Source organism: Oncorhynchus clarkii, chromosome 12, assembly GCF_045791955.1.
Source record: "Oncorhynchus clarkii lewisi isolate Uvic-CL-2024 chromosome 12, UVic_Ocla_1.0, whole genome shotgun sequence".
NCBI classification, from domain to species: Eukaryota; Metazoa; Chordata; class Actinopteri; order Salmoniformes; family Salmonidae; genus Oncorhynchus; species Oncorhynchus clarkii.
In genome coordinates this window covers 6,993,567-7,021,527 of record NC_092158.1, presented here as the reverse complement: position 1 = coordinate 7,021,527, position 27,961 = coordinate 6,993,567, and the positions used below count along the sequence as shown (strand labels likewise).

The 27,961-nt window shown below is 45.9% G+C and overlaps 1 protein-coding gene and 1 long non-coding RNA gene across 4 annotated transcripts in view; one reads left to right on the top strand and one right to left on the bottom strand.

The window, feature by feature from the left end:
• The window catches only part of LOC139422672 (uncharacterized), a 1,300,889-nt gene that overhangs the window by 1,229,830 nt on the left and 43,098 nt on the right, over positions 1-27,961 (bottom strand). The window lies entirely within an intron of this gene.
• The window catches only part of LOC139422666 (myosin heavy chain, embryonic smooth muscle isoform-like), a 60,598-nt gene continuing 41,297 nt past the window's right edge, over positions 8,661-27,961 (top strand). The window contains exon 1 of one of the 3 annotated variants that reach the window (XM_071173842.1): positions 8,661-8,954. The gene's annotated coding sequence lies outside the window, so the exon portion shown is untranslated. Of the gene's footprint in view, positions 8,955-23,982; positions 24,095-27,961 lie in introns of those variants that run through there. The other 2 variants (XM_071173844.1, XM_071173843.1) reach the window with 2 other exon arrangements.

Genomic DNA, 27,961 nt, shown 5'->3' with positions numbered 1-27,961 from the left:
AGTTTAAATGTTATTAAAGTATAATGCAGTTGTTTAGCTAAAAATGCTAACACTCATTCACATAGACTGTAGCAAAGCTAGGCAAAGTTGAAATTTAAATGTTATTAAAGTATAATGCAGTTGTTTAGCTAAAAATGCTAACACTCATTCACATAGACTGTAGCAAAGCTAGGCAAAGTTGAAGTTTAAATGTTATTAAAGTATAGTGCAGTTGATTTGCAACAATGACACATAAACAATATTAAGCAAGACATTCATATGAGCCCTACAATCCAAATATAAATCCAAAAAGCAGTGTGAAATGCACTACTAAGCAACAAGTAAATGTTTATTTTTTTTGGGGGGGGGGGGGGGGGCAGTCTATGAAAAATCCCCTGTGTTTCCCCTAATGTGGGAAAATTGGGAAATAGCAACCCATAGTGTGTTGAAACCTGCATTCCTGTAGCCTAGATTTGAAATGATTGGATGGTGAAACCTGCATCCAGCCAACCAGAGACGGGAGGCGAAGCAATTCAGACATTCTTGAAAGTTAAGATAATCCTTGTCCTGCAAAGATACATTATTTTCAACAGTTGAAAAATGGATTTAGAAAGCAGTAGGGCTGAACGGCTCCCGAGTGGTGCAGCAGTCTAATGCACTGCATCTCAGTGCAAGAGGTGTCACTACAGTCCCTGGTTCAAATCTAGGCTGTATCACATCTGGCCGTGATTGGGAGTCCCATAGGGTGGCGCACACATTGGATGGGATAGGCCTTCATTGTAAAATAAGAATTTGTTCTTAAATCAAATCAAAGTTTATTTGTCACTTGCGCCGAATACAACAGACCTTGCAGTGAAATGCTTACTTACAGGCTCTAACCAACAGGTGTAGTAGACCTTACAGTGAAATGCTGAATACAACAGGTGTAGTAGACCTTACAGTGAAATGCTGAATACAACAGGTGTAGTAGACCTCACAGTGAAATGCTGAATACAACAGGTGTAGTAGACCTCACAGTGAAATGCTGAATACAACAGGTGTAGTATACCTTACAGTGAAATGCTGAATACAACAGGTGTAGTAGACCTTACAGTGAAATTCTGAATACAACAGGTGTAGTAGACCTTACAGTGAAATGCTGAATACAACAGGTGTAGTAGACCTCACAGTGAAATGCTGAATACAACAGGTGTAGTAGACCTTACAGTGAAATGCTAAATACAACAGGTGTAGTAGACCTTACAGTGAAATGCTAAATACAACAGGTGTAGTAGACCTTACAGTGAAATGCTGAATACAACAGGTGTAGTAGACCTTACAGTGAAATGCTGAATACAACAGGTGTAGTAGACCTTACAGTGAAATGCTGAATACAACAGGTGTAGTAGACCTCACAGTGAAATGCTGAATACAACAGGTGCAGTAGACCTTACAGTGAAATGCTGAGTACAACAGGTGTAGTAGACCTTACAGTGAAATGCTGAATACAACAGGTGTAGTAGACCTTACAGTGAAATACTGAATACAACAGGTGTAGTAGACCTTACAGTGAAATGCTGAATACAACAGGTGTAGTAGACCTTACAGTGAAATGCTGAATACAACAGGTGTAGGTAGACCTTACAGTGAAATGCTGAATACAACAGGTGTAGTAGACCTCACAGTGAAATGCTGAATACAACAGGTGTAGTAGACCTTACAGTGAAATGCTGAATACAACAGGTGTAGTAGACCTTACAGTGAAATGCTGAATACAACAGGTGTAGTAGACCTCACAGTGAAATGCTGAATACAACAGGTGTAGTAGACCTTACAGTGAAATGCTGAATACAACAGGTGTAGTAGACCTTACAGTGAAATGCTGAATACAACAGGTGTAGTAGACCTCACAGTGAAATGCTGAATACAACAGGTGTAGGTAGACCTTACAGTGAAATGCTAAATACAACAGGTGTAGTAGACCTTACAGTGAAATGCTGAATACAACAGGTGTAGTAGACCTCACAGTGAAATGCTGAATACAACAGGTGTAGTAGACCTCACAGTGAAATGCTTACTTACAGGCTCTAACCAATAGTGAAAAAAAGGTATTAGGTGAACAAGAGGTAGTTGGTGGGAGGTGGGCGGGACGCAATGCAGAAAGCCCAGTTAGACAGTAGGTCAGTAGGTAGGTGTACGGCCCAGGTAGGTAGGCGGGTAGGAAGGTAGGTCAGTCAGTCAGTAGGTAGGTATATCAGTAGGTAGGTAGGTAGGTAGGTCAGTCAGTCAGTAGGTAGGTGGGTCAGTCAGTGAGTAGGTAGGTAGGTCAGTCAGTCAGTAGGTAGGTATATCAGTAGGTAGGTAGGTAGGTAGGTAGGTAGGTAGGTAGGTCAGTCAGTCAGTAGGTAGGTGGGTCAGTCAGTGAGTAGGTAGGTAGGTCAGTCAGTCAGTAGGTAGGTTAGTCAGTCAGTAGGTAGGTAGGTGGGTCAGTCAGTCAGTAGGTAGGTAGGTGGGTAGGTAGGTAGGTAGGTCAGTCAGTCAGTAGGTAGGTAGGTCAGTCAGTCAGTAGGTAGGTAGGTCAGTCAGTCAGTAGGTAGGTAGGTCAGTCAGTCAGTAGGTAGGTAGTCAGTCAGTCAGTAGGTAGGTAGGTCAGTCAGTCAGTAGGTAGGTAGGTCAGTCAGTCAGTCAGTAGGTAGGTAGGTCAGTCAGTCAGTAGGTAGGTAGGTCAGTCAGTCAGTAGGTAGGTAGGTAGGTCACTCAGTCAGTCAGTAGGTAGGTAAGTCAGTCAGTAGGTAGGTAGGTAGGTGGGTAGGTAGGTAGGTCAGTCAGTCGGTAGGTAGGTAGGTCAGTCAGTCAGTCAGTAGGTAGGTAGGTCAGTCAGTCAGTCAGTAGGTAGGTAGGTAGGTAGGTCAGTCAGTCAGTAGGTAGGTAGGTCAGTCAGTAGGTAGGTCAGTCAGTCAGTCAGTAGGTAGGTAGGTAGGTAGGTAGGTCAGTCAGTCAGTCAGTCAGTCAGTAAGGTAGGTAGGTCAGTCAGTCAGTAGGTAGGTAGGTAGGTCAGTCAGTCAGTAGGTAGGTAGATCAGTAGGTAGGTAGGTAGGTAGGTAGGTAGGTAGGTAGGTAGGTAGGTGGGTAGGTAGGTCAGTCAGTCAGTCAGTCAGTAGGTAGGTCAGTCGGTAGGTCGGTAGGTAGGTAGATCAGTAGGTAGGTAGGTAGGTAGATCAGTAGGTAGGTAGGTAGGTAGATCAGTAGGTAGGTAGATCAGTAGGTAGGTCAGTAGGTAGGTAGATCAGTAGGTAGGTCAGTAGGTAGATCAGTAGGTGGGTAGGTAGGTAGGTAGGTAGGTGGGTAGGTCAGTAGGTAGGTAGATCAGTAGGTAGGTCAGTAGGTAGATCAGTAGGTGGGTAGGTAGGTAGGTAGGTAGGTGGGTAGGTCAGTAGGTAGGTAGATCAGTAGGTGGGTAGGTAGGTAGGTGGGTAGGTGGGTAGGTCAGTAGGTAGGTAGATCAGTAGGTAGGTCAGTAGGTAGATCAGTAGGTGGGTAGGTAGGTAGGTAGGTGGGTAGGTCAGTAGGTGGGTAGGTAGGTAGGTAGGTAGGTGGGTAGGTGGGTAGGTCAGTAGGTGGGTCAGTCAGTCAGTAGGTAGGTAGGTGGGTAGGTAGGTAGATCAGTAGGTAGATCAGTAGGTAGATCAGTAGGTAGATCAGTAGGTGGGTAGGTAGGTAGGTAGGTAGGTGGGTAGGTCAGTAGGTAGGTAGATCAGTAGGTGGGTAGGTAGGTAGGTGGGTAGGTGGGTAGGTCAGTAGGTAGGTAGATCAGTAGGTAGGTCAGTAGGTAGATCAGTAGGTGGGTAGGTAGGTAGGTAGGTGGGTAGGTCAGTAGGTGGGTAGGTAGGTAGGTAGGTAGGTGGGTAGGTGGGTAGGTCAGTAGGTGGGTCAGTCAGTCAGTAGGTAGGTAGGTGGGTAGGTAGGTAGGTCAGTCAGTCAGTAGGTAGGTAGATCAGTAGGTAGATCAGTAGGTAGATCAGTAGGTAGGTAGATCAGTAGGTGGGTCGGACAAGGATTCGGATAGTTCAGCACTTCTGTTCTTTTCTATAACATGTATTGAACACAGTGTGCTCTATACTTGGCGTGTAAGTTCCTCACTTACGGGTGGCACAAATTAGGATATGTGGGAGGGGAACGGGCAGGGTATATGCAAATTAAATAGTGTAGTATTTACAGTGCTATAGTTTTAAAAAACGGTGGTGTTTTTACGGACATTACTGTAGCATGTACAATAGTATTCTACAGTATACTACAACATTATTTAGTAAATACTACAGATGATCGAGGGATACTACAGTGTGTAGTACAGTATTTTACAATAAACTACAGTTTTATACTACAGTTTACTCCATGCAGGTACATAGGGGTAACGTCCTCTCTGTTTCCCATGCAGGTACATAGGGGTAACGTCCTCTCTATTCCCTATGCAGGTACATAGGGGTAAAGTCCTCTCTGTTTCCCATGCAGGTACATAAGGGTAACGTCCTCTCTGTTTCCCATGCAGGTATATAGGGGTAACGTCCTCTCTGTTTCCCATGCAGGTACATAGGGGTAACGTCCACTCTGTTTCCCATGCTGGTACATAGGGGTAAAGTCCTCTCTGTTTCCCATGCAGGTACATAGGGGTAACGTCCTCTCTGTTTCCCATGCAGGTACATAGGGGTAACATCCTCTCTGTTTCCCATGCAGGTACATTCGGGATGACATCATCTCTCTGGTTGGAGTTGAGTCATCTGTTGACGAGTACACTTTCGCATGAGCCACTCTTGTCTGAACCATCCCTCTGTACAATGGGAAATGAATGAGTCATCATTGAGTCATGAGATGTTCTACAGCTAACATAACGATGCTAGTCTATCAGTCACTGAAGTGAATCCAAAGAAAAAAAAGTGTGTTCATTTTTCATCTTACGTTGTCGTCACCCTGAATGTACCATTTTATGACGGGGAGTGAATATTTAATAAATAACGGACATGAAACAAAACAAGAACAGCGTCTGGACAGGGGGAACAAAACGGCATTAATGCTGACACGGGGATCAAACTGAGGAACATACAGATATAGAGGAGGCCGTCAATAAAGTGATGGAGTCCAGGTGATTCCAATGAAGCGCTGGTGCGCGTAATGATGGTGACAGGTGTGCGTAATGATGGGCAGCTTGGCGACCTCGAGCACCAGAGAGGGGGAGCGGGAGCAGGCTTGACACTTCAATTTTAAATCAACTTTTAAATCATACTGCATAATAATTTATTTGTATATTGAACAAGGGTTGCCTATACGTTTTTGACTACGTTGTTATATACCAGCTTTAAGAATTTGTGACCGAATATGAAAGTTTTTTTGGCAAGACAAATAAGAGTGTAAATAGTCTAATGAGTTCAGAGTAGGAACCATTAGTGTCTGCTAAAATATTTCACAATCACCAGAGGTTTATGCCACTTCACTTCTGGTGGGTAGGAGTGTTGGGTCAGTAACCCGAAAGGTTGCTGGATCCAATCCCCGAGCTGACAATGTAAAAAGCTGTCGTTCTGCCCTTGAGCCAGGCAGTTAACCCACTGCTCCCCGGGTGCCCGTAGACCTGAATGTCGATTAAGGCAGCCATCCACACCTCTCTGATTCAGAAGGATTGGGTGAAATGCGGAAGACACACTTCAGTTGAACGCATTCAGTTGTACAACTAACTAGGTTTAACCTTTTCCCCCTTTCCCAACAGTAGGTTGACGAAAGGTTTTATCAGGTGGCACTCCTATCTCTGGCATGCTATGATACACATACACACGCACATACACACCTCCTCAGCGAGACGCCATAACAGTGTAATAATGCTGCTTGGCCACCCAGGCCCCTCCCTCTCCTCAACCTTAAGCCCCCGGAATGGGAACCTTGGTGTAGTGAATGATAAAGTGACAACCCAGATCTCCTTGGCTGCATGCTTCAGCCTGTCTTCTAGCTTTATGTTTAGCCAGATGAGACATACCTTATCTGAATAATGTCTACAACACTGACTAGAAGGCCAAATAGCTGCTGTCTAAAGGGAGATCTGTAGTAGAAGGACCAATAGCTGCTGTGTAAAGGGAGTTCTGTAGTAGAAGGCCCAATAGCTGCTGTCTACAGGGAGTTCTGTAGCAGAAGGACCAATAGCTGCTGTCTACAGGGAGTTCTGTAGTAGAAGGCCCAATAGCTGCTGTCTACAGGGAGTTCTGTAGCAGAGGGACCAATAGCTGCTGTCTACAGGGAGTTCTGTAGCAGAAGGACCAATAGCTGCTGTCTACAGGGAGTTCTGTAGTAGAAGGCCCAATAGCTGCTGTCTACAGGGAGTTCTGTAGCAGAGGGACCAATAGCTGCTGTCTACAGGGAGTTCTGTAGTAGAAGGCCCAATAGCTGCTGTCTACAGGGAGTTCTGTAGCAGAAGGACCAATAGCTGCTGTCTACAGTGAGTTCTGTAGCAGAAGGACCAATAGCTGCTGTCTACAGGGAGTTCTGTAGTAGAAGGCCCAATAGCTGCTGTCTACAGGGAGTTCTGTAGCACAAGGACCAATAGCTGCTGTCTACAGGGAGTTCTGTAGTAGAAGGCCCAATAGCTGCTGTCTACAGGGAGTTCTGTAGCAGAAGGCTCAATAGCTGCTGTCTACGGGGAGTTCTGTAGCAGAAGGACCAATAGCTGCTGTCTACAGGGAGTTCTGTAGCAGAAGGACCAATAGCTGCTGTCTACTGCCTACAGGGAGATCTGTATTCTTACCTAGTAAAGACTGGGTGTGACTGCCACATCGTCTATTGTATTCTAAGTGCCAGTGACAAATGGAAACCAGCTAGCACTGTACTGCAGAGACAGAGAATGTTAAAACAACATATGTACAGTGGTGGGAAAAGTGCCCTATTGTCATACATAAAGTAAAGATACATTAATCGAAAATGACTGAAGTAAAAGTGAAAGTCACCCAGTAAAATACTAGTTGAGTCTAAAAGTCTAAAAGTATTTGGTTTGAAAATATACTTAAGTATCAAAAGTAAATCTAATTGCTAAAATATACTTATATATGAAAAGTAAAAGTAAACGTGATAAATGGTTTCAAATTCCTTATATTAAACTAATCATTTGAATTTACGGATAGGCAGCGGCACACTCCAACCACGCAGACATAATTTACAAACGAAGCATTTGTATTTAGTGAGTCTGCCAGATCAGAGGCAGTAGAGATGACCAGGGATGTTCTCTGTTTAGTGAGTCCTCCAGATCAGAGGCAGTAGAGATGACCAGGGATGTTCTCTGTTTAGTGAGTCCTCCAGATCAGAGGCAGTAGAGATGACCAGGGATGTTCTCTGTTTAGTGAGTCCTCCAGATCAGAGGCAGTAGAGATGACCAGGGATGTTCTCTGTTTAGTGAGTCCTCCAGATCAGAGGCAGTAGAGATGACCAGGGATGTTCTCTGTTTAGTGAGTCCTACAGATCAGAGGCAGTAGGGATGACCAGGGATGTTCTCTGTTTAGTGAGTCCTCCAGATCAGAGGCTAGTAGGGATGACCAGGGATGTTCTCTGTTTAGTGAGTCCTCCAGATCAGAGGCAGTAGGGATGATCAGGGATGTTCTCTGTTTAGTGAGTCCTCCAGATCAGAGGCAGTAGGGATAACCAGGGATGTTGTCTGTTTAGTGAGTCCTCCAGATCAGAGACAGTAGGGATGACCAGGGATGTTCTCTGTTTAGTGAGTCCTCCAGATCAGAGGCAGTAGGGATGACCAGGGATGTTCTCTGTTTAGTGAGTCCTCCAGATCAGAGGCAGTAGGGATGACCAGGGATGTTCTCTGTTTAGTGAGTCCTCCAGATCAGAGGCAGTAGGGATGACCAGGGATGTTCTCTGTTTAGTGAGTCCTCCAGATCAGAGGCTAGTAGGGATGACCAGGGACGTTCTCTGTTTAGTGAGTCCTCCGGATCAGAGGCAGTAGGGATGATCAGGGATGTTCTCTGTTTAGTGAGTCCTCCAGATCAGAGGCAGTGTGGATGACCAGGGATGTTCTCTTGATAAGTGCGTGAATTGGACAATGTTCCTGTCCTGCTAAGCATAAAACATGTTGTGTGTCAGGGAAAAGGTATGGAATATAAAAGTATATACGTTTATTTAGTAATGTAGTGAAGTAAAAGTAAACGTTTTCAAAAAATATAAATAGTAAAGTAGAGATACTACTTAAGTAGTACTTTAAAGTATGTTTACTTAATTACTTATATAATATAATTATAATTATATTAATATAATACTATATTATATTATTTTACTTGACTTCACACCACTGTATGTGTAAATTATAATAATACTTAAGTATCAAAAGTAAATCTAATTGCTAAAATATACTTATATATGAAAAGTAAAAGTAATAAATGATTTTAAATTCCTTATATTAAATTATATATTGTATTATTTTACTTAATTACTTCACACCACTGTATGTGTATTCCTTATAATGTACTATTGGAGAATCCTGTGAATTAAAACAACAACAACAACAACAAACTAAGATCCAAGTAAATCGGTACGTCAGTAATACTTACATTCCTGGAATAGCTCATTACTGTGAGACTAGCCAGATTTCCAAACATGGTTTTGAGAAACAACATTTTTTTTTTCTGTGGGAGGGAGGCCTTGAGAAGGGCACAGTAACTTCCCCAAATACCTCAAGGGGAATTCAGTGGGATGCTGAATCATTTTTTATGTCGACATGCTTGAGACTAACATCACCTAGCCTAAACCTACCGTACACATCACAATATGACACGTTCCATATGAAGAATAACAGGCTAATTTATTCTCTCCCGTGTGCGTCAGGTGTGTTTAGAGAACGCCTTCGTCCTCTCGCACGCTTCTACCGGTAACACCCACAAGTCAAACTTGATCCCGAAGCAGCGCGAGGATTACTATTTACTTCTCAACCTGAGAGCGCGCGCGCTGTCACCGTAAACGAAAAGGTATGTCACGAACCCATTCTTCTGACCGCAGTGGTCTATTATTTAAACCGGTAAAAAAACGTTCCGCTTATATTTCCGCACCACATGCAACGTGCTGTTATTACAAATATGTGATATGAATATGATTTTACCAGCTTATAACAAGAACGGAAGTTTTGACATTCCAGACATCTGTAATGTATAATGACAACTTTTACCTTGGCGCCAGCCTTCGACACAAGCTCATTTGTTTAATAAGTACAGCCTTAAGCGTCACATAATGAACTTTAGCCGATCATGTTGTGTGGAAGGAAGGTCCTGGGTATTATTAGCGTAATGAAACAGGCAGGGAGCAGGTCTCGAACCCTCGACCTTCTAGCCCGAAATCGAGCGCGTTATCGACTGTGCTGCAAAAGCATGTTCGAGCTGCAGTCGATATCCGCTCTTATAAACCCAGGGTCGATACATTATGTTCATGTTATCATGTTTGTCCTTAGATAGCTTGTACTCTGCACTCAGTGATAACGCAATACCTCGACGAATAGACTAGCTAAAATAAAGATCATCTGACAATACACATCTAAAGCCACTGCTTGGCTAACACAGTGCTGATTGGCTAACACAGTGCGGATTGGCCAACATAGTGCTGATTGGCTAGCACAGTGCTGCTTGGCCAAAATAGTGCTGATTGGCTAACACAGTGCGGATTGGCCAACATAGTGCTGATTGGCTAACACAGTGCTGCTTGGCCAAAATAGTGCTGATTGGCTAACACAGTGCTGCTTGGCCAAAATAGTGCTGATTGGCTAACATTGCAGCTTGGCCAAAATAGTGCTGATTGGCTAACACAGTGCTGCTTGGCCAAAATAGTACTGATTGGCTAACACAGTGCTGCTTGGCCAAAATAGTGCTGATTGGCTAACATTGCTGCTTGGCCAAAATAGTGCTGATTGGCTAACACAGTGCTGCTTGGCCAAAATAGTACTGATTGGCTAACACAGTGCTGCTTGGCCAAAATAGTGCTGATTGGCTAACACAGTGCTGCTTGGCCAAAATAGTGCTGATTGGCTAACACAGTGCTGCTTGGCCAAAATAGTGCTGATTGGCTAACACAGTGCTGCTTGGCCAAAATAGTGCTGATTGGCTAACACAGTGCTGCTTGGCCAAAATAGTGCTGATTGGCTAACATAGTGCTGATTGGCTAATATAGTGCTGATTGGCTAACACATTGCTGCTTGGCCAAAATAGTGCTGATTGGCTAACATAGTGCTGATTGGCTAATATAGTGCTGATTGGCTAACACATTGCTGCTTGGCCAAAATAGTGCTGATTGGCTAACATAGTGCTGCTTGGCCAAAATAGTGCTGATTGGCTAATATAGTGCTGATTGGCTAACATAATGCTGATTGGCTAACATATTGCTGCTTGGCCAACACAGTGCTGCTTGGCCAACACATTGCTGATTGGCTAACACAGTGCTGATTGGCTAACACAGTGCTGATTGGCTAACACAGTGCTGCTTGGCTAACACATTGCTGCTTGGCCAAAATAGTGCTGATTGGCTAACATAGTGCTGCTTGGCCAAAATAGTGCTGATTGGCTAATATAGTGCTGATTGGCTAGCATATTGCTGATTGGCCAACATATTGCTGCTTGGCCAACACAGTGCTGATTGGCTAACACAGTGCTGCTTGGCCAAAATAGTGCTGATTGGCTAACACAGTGCTGCTTGGCCAAAATAGTGCTGATTGGCTAACATTGCTGCTTGGCCAAAATAGTGCTGATTGGCTAACATTGCTGCTTGGCCAAAATAGTGCTGATTGGCTAACATTGCTGCTTGGCCAAAATAGTGCTGATTGGCTAACATTGCTGCTTGGCCAAAATAGTGCTGATTGGCCAAAATAGTGCTGATTGGCTAACATATTGCTGATTGGCCAACATATTGCTGCTTGGCCAACACAGTGCTGATTGGCTAACACATTGCTGATTGGCTAACACAGTGCTGCTTGGCTAACATAGTGCTGATTGGCTAACACATTGCTGCTTGGCCAACACAGTGCTAATTGGCTAACACAGTGCTGCTTGGCTAACAATGCTGATTGGCTAACATTACTGCTTGGCCAACATAGTGCTGATTGGCTAAAACATTGCTGCTTGGCCAACATAATGCTGATTGGCTAACACATTACTGCTTGGCCAACATAGTGCTGATTGGCTAAAACATTGCTGCTTGGCCAACATAATGCTGATTGGCTAACACAGTGCCGCTTGGCCAACATAGTGCTGATTGGCTAACATAGTGCTGATTGGCTAACACAGTGCTGCTTGGCGAACATAGTGCTGATTGGCTAACACAGGCAATTATGTGCAGTATAGCCAAATAGGTCACATGGATACAAAATATGGTTAAACTATTACGCATGATATAATTCTGTGAAACTTCATATGTTATTATATCTATTTAACTAGGCAAGTCAGTTAAGGACAAATTCTTATTAACAATTGACCGGCTACCTAGGAACAGTGGGTTAACTGCCTTGTTCAGGGGAACAGTGGGTTCACTGCCTTGTTCAGGGGAACAGTGGGTTCACTGCCTTGTTCAGGGGAACAGTGGGTTCACTGCCTTGTTCAGGGGAACAGTGGGTTCACTGCCTTGTTCAGGGGAACAGTGGGTTCACTGCCTTGTTCAGGGGAACAGTGGGTTAACTGCCTTGTTCAGGGGAACAGTGGGTTAACTGCCTTGTTCAGGGGCAGAACAACACATTTTTACCTCGTCAGCTCGGAGATACAATCCAGCAACTTTTTGGTTACTGACCCAACACTCTAAACACTAGTCTACCTGCCACCTCTACACTCTAACCACTAGTCTACCTGCCACCTCTACACTCTAACCACTAGGCTACCTGCCTCCTCTACACTCTAACCACTAGGCTACCTGCCTCCTCTACACTCTAACCACTAGGCTACCCTGCCACCTCTACACTCTAACCACTAGTCTACCTGCCACCTCTACACTCTAACCACTAGGCTACCTGCTGCCTCTACACTCTAACCACTAGTCTACCTGTCACCTCTACACTCTAACCAATAGTCTACCTGCCGCCTCTACGTTCTAACCACTAGGCTACCTGTCGCCTCTACACTCTAACCACTAGTCTACCTGCCGCCAATATGTTCTAACCACTAGGCTACCTGCTGCCTCTACACTCTAACCACTAGTCTACCTGCCGCCTCTACGTTCTAACCACTAGGCTACCTGCTGCCTCTACACTCTAACCACTAGGCTACCTGCTGCCTCTACACTCTAACCACTAGTCTACCTGCCACCTCTACACTCTAACCACTAGTCTACCTGCCGCCTCTACGTTCTAACCACTAGGCTACCTGCCACCTCTACACTCTAACCACTAGTCTACCTGCCGCCTCTAAGCTCTAACCACTAGGCTACCTGCCTCCTCTACACTCTAACTACTAGTCTACCTGCCGCCTCTACACTCTAACCACTAGTCTATCTGCCGCCTCTACACTCTAACCACTAGGCTACCTGTCTTCATGTCTTCCCTACAGTGTTTCATACATATAATACATAATACCGTAGTCCTGGAGATGTTCCCCTTCAAAGAGAGGTACAGTGTCTTCTCGGTATTGTAACAGACAGTGAAAGGCATGCAGTAGTGTCTGGGTGGAAGCTGCCAGTCTTCGGGAGGAACAACAGCCGTCCGTCCGTCCGTCCGTCCGTCCGTTTTAATTTTGTTGCATTTCTTTTCTTTCACACAACACAGGAAGGAAGTAGACAGACCAGTAGATCTGGATTAGGACTTGTTTCCCAGAGAGCTCCTGCTGCTAAACTTGTTGCTCTACCAGTGTGTCCATCCACTCATTCCTTGAAATGTTGTTAACATGTACCAGGTGGAAGGGAGTGGTCCCTTGGTCATTGTTATTTAGTTAATTAATGGTTGTAAAATACATACCTTCAGTCTGTGTCAGTTAAAGGCATGTTGGAGTACATTGAGCAGAACAGGCTACAGACAAGGCTACTTACTGTAGGTCTGTACAGGTCCACATCAGTAACAGCTTGGAGATCCTAGTGGCTGTAAACAGTGTTTCAGGACAACCTATGGTAATCCAAAACACCGTTGTTTTCAGAGCGTATGGTGAGAATATTTTTTTTAAGGTTGTGTTGATTCCTGAAGAAGGAATTTTGTGGTTTTTATAAACTCTGTTAGTGAGTTAAAACAGGTTAGTCAGGCCTCCCGGGTGGCGCAGTGGTTACTCCTGTGGCGAGCAGGTTAGTCGGACCGTAATCCGGGTCCATTCACACAGCAGCCCACCCTGCCATCTAAACCTGTGTGTTTAGTTTTCATATAGCTAACACCCGCCTCCCTCCCCATACCGACCCTACATTACCATCGATCAGATTTGTGTGATCAGTTTTATGTTATTATTCAAGGTTTAGATGATTCAACTCTTTGCACTATGCAAACACAAAGAGTCCCACGACGAGAGACAGACAGAGACAGACAGAGACAGACAGAGACAGACAGAGAGAGACAGAGAGAGACAGAGAGAGAGAGAGAGAGAGAGAGAAAAACACTTGCTCTATGATCACATCATCATCTGGGAGGTAGTGTTGTTGCTCCTCAGCCAGGCCACCCATGATACAAGTCAGTATTCAATGTCCATCCATGTCTGAGAAAGTTAGGAAATGACGTGGGAACTGGCCACTAGGGACAACATTGAGTGTTGTTACCTTCATGTAGGTTTGGGGTCTTGCTAGGGCGTCGTGGCGCTAGGGCGTCGTGGCGCTAGGGCGTCGTGGCGCTAGGGCGTCGTGGCGCTAGGGCGTCGTGGCGCTAGGCCGGAGCGCTAGGGCGTCGTGGCGCTAGGCCGGAGCGCTAGGGCGTCGGGGCACTAGGCCGGAGCGCTAGGGCGTCGGGGCGCTAGGGCGTCGTTGACAGGGATCGTGGATGGGCATAACCATCTGCTGATGATTCCAAAGGTTCCCTGTTCAAATCTAGCAATAGAAAGGTGTTTTTGATATTTTTGTTTTAAGCCAAATCACAAACCTTAACCCCTAACCTTAACCATTCAGAGTTAATGCCTAACCTTAACCCCTTACCTTAACCATTCAGAGTTAATGCCTAACCTTAACCCCTTACCTTAACCATTCAGAGTTAATGCCTAACCTTAACCCCTTACCTTAACCATTCAGAGTTAATGCCTAACCTTAACCCCTTACCTTAACCATTCAGAGTTAATGCCTAACCTTAACCCCTTACCTTAACCATTCAGAGTTAATGCCTAACTTTAAGAATTTGGATTTAATGCCTGAATTTGACCTTAATAAACACTTCAAAATTTGACGTTTGGAAAAACTCTGAAATATGACTTTTGAGAAACATGGATGAACATCTAATTTTGACGTGAGACTGAGAGCTGGTAGGACTCCTGGTAGGACTCCTGGTAGGACTCCTGGTAGGACTCCTGGTAAGATTTCCTGGTAGGACTCCTGGTAAGATTTCCTGGTAGGACTCCCGGTAGGACTCCCGGTAGGACTCCCGGTAGGACTTCCTGGTAGGACTCCTGGTAAGACCCCTGGTAGGACTCCTGGTAGGACTCCCGGTAGAACTCCCGGTAGGACGACTCCCGGTAGGACTCCTGTATTTAACCTAAAAACGTTGTTTGTCAAAACGGAACAACCGGGGAAACAAGGATCCTTTTGTTCTCCCGACAGTCAATGGTGTCTATTCATTTACATGAAGTGCGCTGATGTCAGCATTTGAAAAATAAAACCACAAACATAAATCTCACCTTGTTCAGAGGATTTCCATGTTTAAGTCAGTGGAGGCTGCTGAGGGGAGGACGGAACATAATAATGAAACCATGGAAACCACGCGTTTGATGCCGTTCCACGGATTCCGCTCCAGCCGTTACCACGAGCCCCTCCTCCCCAATTAAAGTGCCACCAACCTCCTGTGGTTTTAAGTGTACAATTACAGTGCTTGCTCAGAACATGAGAACATATGAAAGCTGGTGGTTCCTTTTAACACGAGTCTTCAATCTTCCCAGGTAAGAAGTTTTAGGTTGTAGTTAATATAGTATTTATAGGACTATTTCTCTCTATACCATTTGTATTTCATATACCTTTGACTATTGGATGTTGTTATAGCCACTTTAGTATTGCCCGTGTAACAGTATAGCTTCCGTCCCTCTCCTCGTTCCTAACTGGGCTCGAACCAGGAACACAACGACAACAGCCACCCTCGATGCAGCGTTACCCATGCAGAGCAAGGGGGATAACTACTCCAAGTCTCAGAGCGAGTGACGTTTGAAACGCTATTAGCCTGCACCCCGCTAACTATCTAGCCATTTCACATCACATCGTTACACCAGCCTAATCTCGGGAGTTGATAGGCTTGAAGTCATAAACAGCAGAGCTGCTGGCAAAACGCACGAAAGTGCTGTTTGAATGAATGCTTATGAGCCTGCTGCTGCCTACCATCGCTCAGTCAGACTGCTCTATCAAATCATAGACTTAATTATAACATAATAACACACAGAAATACGAGCCTTAGGTCATTAATATGGCCGAAACAAAACGTTTATTATTTCAGTAAAATACAGAACTGTTCCGGATTTTATCTAACGGGTGGCATCCATAAACCTAAATATTCTTGTTAAATCGCACAACCTTCAATGTTATGTCATAATTACGTAACATTCTGGCAAATTAGTTCGCAATGAGCCAGGTGGCCCAAACTGTTGCATATACCCTGACTCTGCATGCAATGAACGCAAGAGAATTGACACAATTTCACCTGGTTAATATTGCCTGCTAACCTGGATTTCTTTTAGCTAAATATGCAGGTTTAAAAATATATACTTCTGTGTATTGATTTTAAGAAAGGCATTGATGTTTATGGTTAGGTACACGTTGGAGCAACGATACGCACCGCATCGATTATATTTAACGCAGGACACGCTAGATAAACTAGTCATATCATCAACCATGTGTAGTTATAACTAGTGATTATGATTCATTAAGTTTAATGCTAGCTAGCAACTTACCTTGGTTTACTGCATTCGCGTAACAGGCAGGCTCCTCGTGAGGCAGGTGGTTATAGCATTGGACTAGTTAACTGTAAGGTTGCAAGATTGAATCCCCGAGCTGACAAGGTAAAAATCTGTCGTTCTGCCCCTGAACAGGAAATGAACCCACTGTTCCTAGGCTGTCATTGAAAATAAGAATGTGTTCTTAACTGACTTGCCTAGTAAAATAAAGATTAAATAAAGATTAAATAAAGGTGTAAAAAATTGGCAAAATTGTCGTCCAAAAAGACCAATTTCCGATTGTTATGAAAACTTGAAATCGGCCCTAATTAATCGGCCATTCTGATTAATCGGCCATTCTGATTAATCGGTCGACCTCTAGTATGTATTCTACTTTCCAAATGTCACCCTATTCCCTATAATGTGCACTACTTTCACCCTCGTGCGGGTGGACACAATTCATTGAATAAAAACTATTTTTGGCAGTCTCTGTGTTTCTGTAGAGAATGAGGATGTCTGCTGGGCTGGTATGTAGAGAATGAGGGTGTCTGCTGGGCTGGTATGTAGAGAAGGAGGGTGTCTGCTGGGCTGGTATGTAGAGAAGGAGGGTGTCTGCTGGACTGGTATGTAGAGAATGAGGGTGTCTGCTGGACTGGTATGTAGAGAATGAGGGTGTCTGCTGGGCTGGTATGTAGAGAAGGAGTTTGAACCACACCTCCCTCATATTGTTTCTTGTACACTTTGAACATACTTATTTTCCTATTTACTTAATCGTCATGGTTACGTTGGCTGGCCCTCGCTTCATACTCGTCGCCAAACCCACTGGCTCCATGTCATCTACAAGATCCTGCTAGGTAAAGTCCTCCCTTATCTCAGCTCGCTGGTCACCATTGCATCTCCCACCTGTAGCACACTCTCCAGCAGGTATATCTCTCTAGTCACCCCCAAAACCAATTCTTTCTTTGGCCGCCTCTCCTTCCAGTTCTCTGCTGCCAATGACTGGAACGAACTACAAAAATCTCTGAAACTGGAAACACTTATCTCCCTCACTAGCTTTAAGCACCAACTGTCAGAGCAGCTCACAGATTACTGCACCTGTACATAGCCCACCTATAATTTAGCCCAAACAACTACCTCTTTCCCTACTGTATTTAATTTATTTATTTATTTAGCTCCTTTGCACCCCATTATTTTTATTTCTACTTTGCACATTCTTCCACTGCAAATCAACATTCCAGTGTTTTACTTGCTATATTTTATTTACTTTGCCACCATGGCCTTTTTTTGCCTTTACCTCCCTTATCTCACCTCATTTGCTCACATCGTATATAGACTTGTTTATACTGTATTATTGACTGTATGTTTGTTTTACTCCATCTGTAACTCTGTGTCGTTGTATCTGTCGAACTGCTTTGCTTTATCTTGGCCAGGTCGCAATTGTAAATGAGAACTTGTTCTCAACTAGCCTACCTGGTTAAATAAAGGTGTTCTCAACTAGCCTCCCTGGTTAAATAAAGGTGTTCTCAACTAGCCTACCTGGTTAAATAAAGGTGTTCTCAACTAGCCTCCCTGGTTAAATAAAGGTGTTCTCAACTAGCCTCCCTGGTTAAATAAAGGTGTTCTCAACTAGCCTACCTGGTTAAATAAAGGTGAAATAAAATAAAAAATAAATAAATGGTTCCCGGAGGGACGTAGGGCCCTTAATCGTCATGGTTCCCGGAGGGACATAGGGCCCTTAATCGTCATGGTTCCCGGAGGGACATAGGGCCCTTAATCGTCATGGTTCCCGGAGGGACATAGGGCCCTTAATCGTCATGGTTCCTGGAGGGACATAGGGCCCTTAATCGTCATGGTTCCCGGAGGGACATAGGGCCCTTAATCGTCATGGTTCCCGGAGGGACATAGGGCCCTTAATCGTCATGGTTCCCGGAGGGACATAGGGCCCTTAATCGTCATGGTTCCCGGAGGGACATAGGGCCCTTAATCGTCATGGTTCCCGGAGGGACATAGGGCCCTTAATCGTCATGGTTCCCGGAGGGACATAGGGCCCTTAATCGTCATGGTTCCCGGAGGGACATAGGGCCCTTAATCGTCATGGTTCCCGGAGGGACATAGGGCCCTTAATCGTCATGGTTCCCGGAGGGACATAGGGCCCTTAATCGTCATGGTTCCCGGAGGGACATAGGGCCCTTAATCGTCATGGTTCCCGGAGGGACATAGGGCCCTTAATCGTCATGGTTCCCGGAGGGACATAGGACCCTTAATCGTCATGGTTCCCGGAGGGACATAGGACCCTTAATCGTCATGGTTCCTGGAGGGACATAGGGCCCTTAATCGTCATGGTTCCCGGAGGGACATAGGGTCCTTAATCGTCATGGTTCCCGGAGGGACATAGGGTCCTTAATCGTCATGGTTCCCGGAGGGACATAGGGTCCTTAATCGTCATGGTTCCCAGAGGGACATAACGATCTCTAACACTGCCTGTCTTAGGTTTGTTTTCTTGCTTCTGGCCATGACAAGTGGATGGGTTTGAGTTTTGCTGTTACATTTTGACATACTGTATATAGGTTTAACTCACTTCAGAACCGGTTTTGCTCATTTCACAGACTTCATTGTAATGTGATGGTAATGATAGGGGTGGTAATAACGGTATAGACAACTCATCAACCATCTCTCTGTCAGCTGGGCTGGTATGTAGAGAATGAGCGTGTCAACTGGGCTGGTCTGTAGAGAAGGAGGGTATCGACTGGTATGTAGAGAAGGAGGGTGTCTGCTGGACTGGTATGTAGAGAATGAGGGTGTCGATTGGTATGTAGAGAATGAGGGTGTCTGCTGGGCTGGTATGTAGAGAATGAGTGTGTCTGCTGGGCTGATATGTAGAGAAGGAGTTTGAACCACACCTCCCTCATATTGTTTATTGTACACTTTGAACATACTTATTTTCCTAGTTACTTAATCGTCATGGTTCCTGGAGGGACGTAGGGCCCTTAATCGTCATGGTTCCTGGAGGGACATAGGGCCCTTAATTGTCATGGTTCCCGGAGGGACATAGGGCCCTTAATCGTCATGGTTCCTGGAGGGACGTAGGGCCCTTAATCGTCATGGTTCCTGGAGGAACATAGGGCCCTTTGGAGGATGGGAGGAGGAGTGGAGGATGGGGGGAGAAAGAGGAGAGGAAGGAGGTGATAGTGCCCAACCCTGCACAGACCCGAGACCTGGCATCGTCTACACATACAAGAAGCACTAGATCTGTCTAGAGAGTCTAGACTCTGCCATGTGTCTCTCTGTGTACCTAGAGGGTGTCTGTCTTACTAGACGAGGCCATCTTTCCTCAGGATCTTTAAAGACTTCAAGAGAATAGCAACACTCCTGAACATGAAACGGTCTGTGGAGCTCTCAGCTTTGTAATCATGTGTCTGCACTTGTTAGGGGATAGACCCCTGACTCTTCTGATTTCTGCCCCTTCGTTTGTTTGTTTGTTTGTTTGTTTGTCTTTTAATGAAGATAAATAGTTGTCCTGTTATAAAGAGTCACTACGTTCCAAACTATTAGCGGCACCTCTTCAAATGGAGTCAACAACAAATCCTTCATCTGATTTCATCTAACACACCAGATTTCCCATAAAAGGACGTTTGGATTGGATCCAGTGAAGAGGGTTGGATTTCCCCTCTGATTGTTAAGATGTGAACTGTGTTTGACACGATGCCATTACCTATGTTTTTTGAGTCTCAAAGATACTATTAAAAAAATAAAAAATTAAAAGCTATCATACCGGCACATAGATAGCCGTAGTCTTGAAGTGAGAGCGACGTGCGCTGTCGGTTGGTTGAAGTGTTTAATCTTTATTTTTTTAATTTGACCTTTATTTTACTAGGCAAGTCAGTTAAGAACAAATTCTTATTTTCAATGATGGCCCAGGAACAGTGGGTTAACTGCCTGTTCAGGGGCAGAACGACAGAGTTTTACCTTGTCAGCCCAGGGATTCAATCTTGCAACCTTACAGTTAACTAGTCCAACGCTCTAACCACCTGATTACATTGCACTCCACAAATTCGCCTGTTACGCGAATGCAGTAAGCCAAGGTAAGTTGCTAGCTGACAGACTTGCCAGCTCAGGGCTTTTGAACTTGCAACCTTCCGGTTGCTACTCTAACCACTAGGCTACCTACCACCTATACACTCTAACCACTAGGCTACCTACCACCTCTACACTCTAACCACTAGGCTACCTGCTGCCTGTACACTCTAACCACTAGACTACCTGCCGCCTCTACACTCTAACCACTAGGCTACCTGCCGCCTCTACACTCTAACCACTAGGCTACCTACCACCTCTACACTCTAACCACTAGGCTACCTACCACCTCTACACTCTAACCACTAGGCTACCTACCACCTCTACACTCTAACCACTAGTCTACCTACCACCTCTACACTCTAACCACTAGGCTACCTACCACCTCTACACTCTAACCACTAGGCTACCTACCACCTCTACACTCTAACCACTAGTCTACCCTGCCACCTCTACACTCTAACCACTAGGCTACCTACCACCTCTACACTCTAACCACTAGGCTACCTGCCACCTCTACACTCTAACCACTAGGCTACCTGCCTCCTCTACACTCTAACCACTAGGCTACCTACCACCTCTACACTCTAACCACTAGGCTACCTACCACCTCTACTCTCTAACCACTAGTCTACCCTGCCACCTCTACACTCTAACCACTAGGCTACCTACCACCTCTACACTCTAACCACTTAGGCTACCTGCCACCTCTACACTCTAACCACTAGGCTACCTGCCACCTCTACACTCTAACCACTAGGCTACCTACCACCTCTACACTCTAACCACTAGGCTACCTGCCACCTCTACACTCTAACCACTAGTCTACCCTGCCACCTCTACACTCTAACCACTAGGCTACCTGCCACCTCTACACTCTAACCACTAGACTACCTGCCGCCTCTACACTCTAACCACTAGGCTACCTGCCTCCTCTACACTCTAACCACTAGACTACCTGCCGCCTCTACACTCTAACCACTAGGCTACCTGCCGCCTCTACAATCTAACCACTAGACTACCTGCCGCCTCTACACTCTAACCACTAGGCTACCTGCCTCCTCTACACTCTAACCACTAGGCTACCTGCCTCCTCTACACTCTAACCACTAGGCTACCTGCCACCTCTACACTCTAACCACTAGTCTACCTGCCTCCTCTACACTCTAACCACTAGTCTACCTGCCACCTCTACACTCTAACCACTAGGCTACCTGCCTCCTCTACACTCTAACCACTAGTCTACCTGCCACCTCTACACTCTAACCACTAGGCTACCTGCCGCCTCTACACTCTAACCACTAGGCTACCTGCCACCTCTACACTCTAACCACTAGGCTACCTGCCACCTCTACACTCTAACCACTAGGCTACCTGCCACCTCTACACTCTAACCACTAGGCTACCTGCCACCTCTACACTCTAACCACTAGACTACCTGCCACCTCTACACTCTAACCACTAGGCTACCTGCCACCTCTACACTCTAACCACTAGGCTACCTGCTGCCTCTACACTCTAACCACTAGACTACCTGCTGCCTCTACACTCTAACCACTAGGCTACCCTACCACCTCTACACTCTAACCACTAGGCTACCCTACCACCTCTACACTCTAACCACTAGGCTACCCTACCACCTCTACACTCTAACCACTAGGCTACCTGCCACCTCTACACTCTAACCACTAGACTACCTGCCGCCTCTACACTCTAACCACTAGACTACCTGCCACCTCTACACTCTAACCACTAGGCTACCTGCCACCTCTACACTCTAACCACTAGGCTACCTGCTGCCTCTACACTCTAACCACTAGACTACCTGCTGCCTCTACACTCTAACCACTAGGCTACCCTACCACCTCTACACTCTAACCACTAGGCTACCTGCTGCCTCTACACTCTAACCACTAGACTACCTGCCACCTCTACACTCTAACCACTAGGCTACCCTACCACCTCTACACTCTAACCACTAGGCTACCTGCCGCCTCTACACTCTAACCACTAGGCTACCTGCCGCTTCTACACTCTAACCACTAGGCTACCCTACCACCTCTACACTCTAACCACTAGCCTACCCTACCACCTCTACACTCTAACCACTAGGCTACCCTACCACCTCTACACTCTAACCACTAGGCTACCTGCCGCTTCTACACTCTAACCACTGGGCTACCCTGCCACCTCTACACTCTAACCACTGGGCTACCCTGCCACCTCTACACTCTAACCACTAGGCTACCCTACCACCTCTACACTCAAACCACTAGACTACCTGCTGCCTCTACACTCTAACCACTAGACTACCTGCTGCCTCTACTCTCTAACCACTAGGCTACCCTACCACCTCTACACTCTAACCACTAGGCTACCTGCCACCTCTACACTCTAACCACTAGGCTACCTGCTGCCTCTACACTCTAACCACTAGGCTACCCTACCACCTCTACACTCTAACCACTAGGCTACCTGCCGCCTCTACACTCTAACCACTAGACTACCTGCTGCCTCTACACTCTAACCACTAGGCTACCCTACCACCTCTACACTCTAACCACTAGGCTCCCTGCCACCTCTACACTCTAACCACTAGGCTACCTGCCACCTCTACACTCTAACCACTAGCCTACCCTACCACCTCTACACTCTAACCACTAGGCTACCCTACCACCTCTACACTCTAACCACTAGGCTACCTGCCGCCTCTACACTCTAACCACTAGGCTACCTGCCGCTTCTACACTCTAACCACTGGGCTACCCTGCCACCTCTACACTCTAACCACTGGGCTACCCTGCCACCTCTACACTCTAACCACTAGGCTACCTGCCGCCTCTACACTCTAACCACTAGGCTACCTGCCGCTTCTACACTCTAACCACTGGGCTACCCTGCCACCTCTACACTCTAACCACTGGGCTACCCTGCCACCTCTACACTCTAACCACTAGGCTACCCTACCACCTCTACACTCTAACCACTAGGCTACCTGCCGCCTCTACACTCTAACCACTAGGCTACCTGCCGCTTCTACACTCTAACCACTGGGCTACCCTGCCACCTCTACACTCTAACCACTGGGCTACCCTGCCACCTCTACACTCTAACCACTAGGCTACCTGCCGCCTCTACACTCTAACCACTGGGCTACCCTGCCACCCCTTATCAGGGGTTGACGTCCTGTGCTGTGCGTGAGGGAGTGGTTCCCTAGCAGCACCAGTTTAATGATCAACCTGAGCGATGCCTCTCTGTTCTGTGATCTTCCATGCCTTCATTGCTTCGTTAAACTCTGTTACCATGGTTCCATAGAGTTCATCCAGCGGAAAGCCATTTTTTTTCTCTCTCCTTCTCAGTAGAGAGCGTTGGAGCGTTGGGCCATTAACCGAATAGGTCGTTGGTTCAAATCTCCGAGACGACTAAGTGAAAAAAACTGTTGACGTGCACTTGAGCAAGGCACTTAACCCTAGTCGCTCTGCATGAGAATGCCTGCTAAAATGTAACAACTATGCTTTGACAGAGATGCTTTTTAAGTCGCAATGCCATCGCCATCGTGGAATACTGGGGGGAAAGATGTGTTCTCTTGAGGGCCAGCGTGTACCCTGTGTTTTACTGCACCTTTAAAACTAAGAGTAGGGAGTAGGGTCAGGGTTCAGGAGCCTCAGGGAGTAGGGTCAGGGTTCAGGAGCCACTCTCTAGGGTCTGAAAGTGCACCCTATTCCCTATAAAGTGCACTATTTTAGACCAGGGCCCATTAGCTCTGATCAAATGTAGTGTACTATGTAGGGAATAGGTTGCAGTTTCAGAATATCTAGAACTAAATACCACACAGATGAGTCACAGTCATAGACAGAGCAGAGCACCTCAGGCAGATCAGAGAACTCCAGTCCACTCCCCTACAGGGTGTGGTGTTCCCTCCCCTAACCAACCCTACCCAATCAGACGTCACAGTGGCAGTGATATATCTTAGGTATGTTCATAGAGACCGGTTAATACTGAAGAACTGGCTGTATGTCTATGAAGCATTCTTAGAGGTGAGATGTTATGTTGTTGGTGTTGTTGTTGTTGTGGTGTTGGTGGTGTTGCTGTTGGTGGTGTTGCTGTTGTTGGTGTTTTTGTTCTTGGTGGTGTTGTTATTGGTGGTGTTGGTAGTGTTGTTGGTGGTGTTGTTGTTGGTGGTGTTGTTCTTGGTGGTGTTGTTATTGGTGGTGTTGGTAGTGTTGTTGGTGGTGTTGGTGATGTTGTTCTTGGTGGTGTTGTTGGTGTTGGTGGTGTTGGTGTTGTTGGTGGTGGTGGTGTTGTTAGTGGTGTTGGTGTTGTTGGTTTTGGTGGTGTTGGTGTTGTTAGTGTGGTTACTGAGAAACCTTAGGAGGAAACTTGGGATTTAGTTGAGGACTAATGTCATATCTTCCACACGGAATGGAATGTGTTGTTGATGGTGTTGTTGGTGTTGGTGGTGTTGTTGTTGATCACACAATCCTGCCGTCCATACTACGCTCTTAGGGGAAAAAAGGTGCTATCTAGAACCGGAAAGAGTTATTCGGCTGTCCCCATAGGATAACTCTTTGGAGTACACTTTTTGGGTTCCATGTAGAACCCTTTAAGGGTGGTCCTACGGAGACAGCCGTAGAACCCTTTTACGAAGAGTGTACTTTCCTGTACTAGCAGCATCAACCGTTGTTGTTCAACCAATATCTTGTTCTGAACATCAATGTAAAATAATGGCCTTGTAACTGGCCTTGTAACTGGCATTGTAACTGAGTTATTGGTTAAATTACTGAGACTGATACAGGATGGAAACACGTTATTACACAACAATGTCCTCTTAGAAATCAGACTTGGAAGGACAAAAATGTACTGTGGTTTTAGTGACGTATTGGTTTGACAGCTGTTACAGCTAACTAACTGATCTCACTGCAGTGTTAGACTGGAGGTTATGCTGGGGGCCCAGGGTTGGGATCTCACTGCAGTGTTAGACTGGAGGTTATGCTGGGGGCCCAGGGGTGGGATTTCACTGCAGTGTTAGACTGGAGGTTATGCTGGGATCTCACTGCAGTGTTAGACTGGAGGTTATGCTGGGGGCCCAGGGTTGGGATCTCACTGCAGTGTTAGACTGGAGGTTATGCTGGGGGCCCAGGGGTGGGATCTCATGGAGGTTATGCTGGGATCTCACTGCAGTGTTAGACTGGAGGTTATGCTGGGGGCCCAGGGTTGGGATCTCACTGCAGTGTTAGACTGGAGGTTATGCTGGGATCTCACTGCAGTGTTAGACTGGAGGTTATGCTGGGATCTCACTGCAGTGTTAGACTGGAGGTTATGCTGGGTGCCCAGGGGTGGGATCTCACTGCAGTGTTAGACTGGAGGTTATGCTGGGGGCCCAGTGGTGGGATCTCACTGCAGTGTTAGACTGGAGGTTATGCTGGGATCTCACTGCAGTGTTAGACTGGAGGTTATGCTGGGATCTCACTGCAGTGTTAAACTGGAGGTTATGCTGGGATCTCACTGCAGTGTTAGACTGGAGGTTATGCTGGGGGCCCAGGGGTGGTATCTCTCTGTTCCACACCCATCCAGGTATTTACAGTGTGGGTTAAAGATGAACTAGAAGACAGGGTTAGCCGGAGGGTCCTTTAAAAGGCATATTAGTTAATAATCTCTTAAATGCTGGAGACTGAAAACTACCTGACAGAATGGTAATAGAAAGACTGATTAGTGGTGAAAGGTTACAAAATAGAGACTAGCTTTACACTGACATAGAGACTGACAAAGATACACTTTACACTGACATAGAGACTAGCTTTACACTGGCATAGAGACTGACATAGAGACACTTTACACTGGCATAGAGACTGACATAGAGACACTTTACACTGGCATAGAGACTGACATAGAGACTAGCTTTACACTGAGCTTTACACTGACATGGAGACTAGCTTTACACTGACATAGAGACTAGCTTTACACTGACATAGAGACTGACATAGAGACACTTTACACTGACATAGAGACTGACATAAGACACTTTACACTGACATAGAGACTAGTTTTACACTGACATAGAGACTAGCTTTACACTGACATAGAGACTGACATAAGACACTTTACACTGACATAGAGACTAGCTTTACACTGACATAGAGACTAGCTTTACACTGAGCTTTACACTGACATAGAGACTAGCATTACACTGACATAGAGACTAGCATTACACTGACATGGAGACTAGCATTACACTGACATAGAGACTAGCTTTACACTGACATAGAGACTAGCATTACACAAAAAAACAAAACGTGCCCCCCCCTGGGGTCTCCAGGACCGAGTTTGGTTTAGACTCTGTCTGTGTACCTACCAGGTGCTATCAGACGCCATCTTACAGGACAAGGTCATCTTTTCGTCAGGCTCTATATCGTTAGAGACACTTCCACATGGCACGTTTCACGTGAACCATAAATGGTGGTTAGGTTCTATGATGGCCAAGCTAATGGGTCTATCTACACCCTGGAGTATAAATAGTCATGGACAGATAAGAGATTGTGTACTGTATCGTTGTTACACAATCAGTGCTTTGGACAGAGATGTGGCATCAGGGCAAACAGCCTCTCTTTGCAAGAGCAATTTACTGTTTTGAAGGTGTCGGGAATTGGAGCCACCAGGAGCTGTAGGGAACTCTTTCTATATATATGACACTTGTGAGTGTGTTGGTGTTCTTTAGGGAACACTGTCTTCTTCTGTTTCTTTTTAAGTGAAGTGGGAAGTTCAACTCTCTTTTTACAGACTCTGATCTTTTCGACTTGTTCAGTCAAAATAATTAATATTTTCGACTCATTTCAGTCAGTAATGCCCAGACCCCGCAGGACCTCCCTACCAGTGAACAATTTATTATATTTACCTTTATATAACTAGGCAAGTCAGTTAAGAACAAATTCTTATTTTCAATGACGGCCTAGGAACAGTGGGTTAACTGCCTGTTCAGGGGCAGAATGACAGATTTGTACCTTGTCAGCTCGGGGGTTTGAACTTGCAACCTTCTGGTTACTCGTCCAACACCACTAGGCTACCTGCCGCCTCTACACTCTAACCACTAGACTACCTGCCGCCTCTACACTCTAACCACTAGGCTACCTGCCGCCTCTACACTCTAACCACTAGGCTACCTGCCACCTCTACACTCTAACCACTAGACTACCTGCCGCCTCTACACTCTAACCACTAGGCTACCTGCGTCCTCTACACTCTAACCACTAGGCTACCCTGCCACCTGTACACTCTAACCACTAGGCTACCTGCCTCCTCTACACTCTAACCACTAGGTTACCTGCCGCCCCTACACTCTAACCACTAGGCTACCTGCCGCCTCTACACTCTAACCACTAGGCCACCTGCCTCCTCTACACTCTAACCACTAGGTTACCTGCCGCCCCTACACTCTAACCACTAGGCTACCTGCCGCCTCTACACTCTAACCACTAGGCTACCTGCCTCCTCTACACTCTAACCACTAGGTTACCTGTCGCCCCTACACTCTAACCACTAGGCTACCTGCCGCCTCTACACTCTAACCACTAGGCTACCTGCCACCTCTACACTCTAACCACTAGGCTACCTGCTGAACTGAAGACTCATAATGCATGATTCTACCAGCCTCTGGTTCACCATACATATTGTCAGTAGACAGTCCTGGGATAGATACTTGTGTTGTAGACAGTAGACAGTCCTGGGATAGATACTAGTGTTGTTGTCAGTAGACAGTCCTGGGCTAGATACTTGTGTTGTAGACAGTCCTGGGCTAGATACTAGTGTTGTTGACAGTAGACAGTCCTGGGCTAGATACTTGTGTTGTAGACAGTAGACAGTCCTGGGCTAGATACTTGTGTTGTAGACAGTAGACAGTCCTGGGATAG